The sequence below is a fragment of the Arachis hypogaea genome, chromosome 13 (genome assembly GCF_003086295.3).
Source record: "Arachis hypogaea cultivar Tifrunner chromosome 13, arahy.Tifrunner.gnm2.J5K5, whole genome shotgun sequence".
NCBI lineage: Eukaryota > Viridiplantae > Streptophyta > Magnoliopsida > Fabales > Fabaceae > Arachis > Arachis hypogaea.
In genome coordinates, this window is record NC_092048.1 from 21,636,154 (window position 1) to 21,638,186 (window position 2,033).

General features: G+C 42.1%; 1 non-coding gene across 1 annotated transcript; it reads right to left on the reverse strand.

Moving 5' to 3' along the window:
- Positions 1-207: 207 nt before the first annotated feature.
- Positions 208-311, reverse strand: LOC112739503 (small nucleolar RNA R71). Its single transcript, XR_003170438.1, has one exon. It is a non-coding gene; the product is annotated as a small nucleolar RNA R71 (small nucleolar RNA).
- Positions 312-2,033: the final 1,722 nt, after the last annotated feature.

Below are 2,033 nucleotides of genomic sequence, written 5' to 3' on the forward strand. Positions count from 1 at the left end.
CAGTTTTTAGCTGAATTTGTGCAAATCTGTGACACTGTTAAGACCAATGGGGTTAATCATGAGGTCTACAGACTTATGCTTTTCCTCTTTACTGTAAGAGACAGAGCTAGGACATGGTTGGACTCACAACCTAAAGATAGCCTGAACTCTTGGGAAAAGTTGGCCAATGCTTTCTTGGCCAAGTTTTTTCCACCTCAAAAGTTGAGCAAGCTTAGAGTGGAAGTCCAAACCTTCAGACAGAAGGAAGGTGAATCCCTCTATGAAGCTTGGGAAAGATACAAGCAATTGATCAGAAGGTGTCCTTCTGACATGTTTTCAGAATGGAGCATCATATGTATATTCTATGATGGTCTGTCTGAATTATCCAAGATGTCATTGGACCACTCTGCTAGAGGATCTCTTCATCTGAAGAAGACGCCTGCAGAAGCCCAGGAACTCATTGAAATGGTTGCAAATAACCAGTTCATGTAAACTTCTAAAAGGAATCCTGTAAATAATGGGACAACTCAGAAGAAAGGAGTTCTTGAGATTGATACTCTGAGTGCCATATTGGCTCAGAACAAAATATTGACTCAGCAAGTCAATATGATTTCTCGGAGTCTGTTTGGAATGCAAGCTGCATCAGGCAGTACTAAGGAGGCTTCTTCTGAAGAAGAAGCCTATGACCCTGAGAATCCTGCAATGGCAGAGGTGAATTACATGGGAGAATCCTATGAAAACACCTACAATCCTTCATGGAGGAATCATCCTAATCTCTCATGGAAGGATCAACAGAAGCCTAATCAAGGCTTCAATAATAACAATGGTGGAAGAAATAGGTTTGGCAATATCAAACCTTTTCCATCATCTTCTCAGCAACAGACAGAGAATTCTAAGTAGAGCTACTCTGACTTAGCAACTGTAGTCTCTGATCGATCTAAGACCACTCTCAGTTTCATGACTGAAGCAAGGTCCTCCATTAAAAATTTGGAGGCACAAGTGGGTCAGCTGAGTAAAAGAGTTACTGAACTCCCTCCTAGTACTCTCCCAAGCAATACCGAAGAGAATCCAAAAAGAGAGTGCAAGGACATAAACACGTCCCACATGGCCGAACCTGTAGATGAGGGAAAGGCAGTGATTTCCAGTGAGGAAGATCTCAATGGACGTTTACTGGCCTTCAAGGAGTTCCCTAATGAGGAACCAAAGGAATCTGAGGCTCATATAGAGACCATAGAGATTCCACTGAACTTACTGTTGCCATTCATGAGCTCTGATGAGTATTCTTCCTCTGAAGAGGATGAAGATATTGCTGAAAAGCAAGTTGCTCAATATCTAGGAGCAATCATGAAACTGAATACCAAGTTATTTGGTAATGAGACTTGGGAGGATGAACCCCCATTGCTCATCAATAAACTGAATGATCTGGTTCAGCAGAAATTACCTCAAAAGAAACAGGATCCTGGAAAGTTCTTAATACCTTGTACCATAGGCACCATGACCTTTAAGAAGGCTCTGTGTGACCTTGGGTCAAGTATAAACCTCATGCCTCTCTCTGTAATGGAGAAACTAGGGATCTTTGAGGTGCAAGCTGCAAGAATCTCACTAGAGATGGCAGACAATTCAAGGAAACAGGCTTATGGACTTATAGAGGATGTCTTAGTGAAGGTTGAAGGCTATTACATCCCTGCTGACCTCATAATCCTAGAGACTGGGAAGGATGAAGATGAATCCATCATCCTTGGAAGACCCTTCCTAGCCACAGCAAGAGCTGTGATTGATGTGGACAGAGGAGAGTTAGTCCTTCAAGTGAATGAGGACTACCTTGTGTTTAAGGTTCAATGATCTTCTTCTGTAACCATGGAGAGGAAGCATGAAAAGCTTCTATCAATACAGAGTCAAACAGAGCCCCCACACTCAACTTCTAAGTTTGGTGTTGGGAGGCCAACATCAAGCTCTGAGTCTCTGTGAAGCTCTCTAAGAGCTCACTGTCAAGCTATTGACATTAAAGAAGCACTTATTGGGAGGCAACCCAATGTTATTTAATTATATTTATT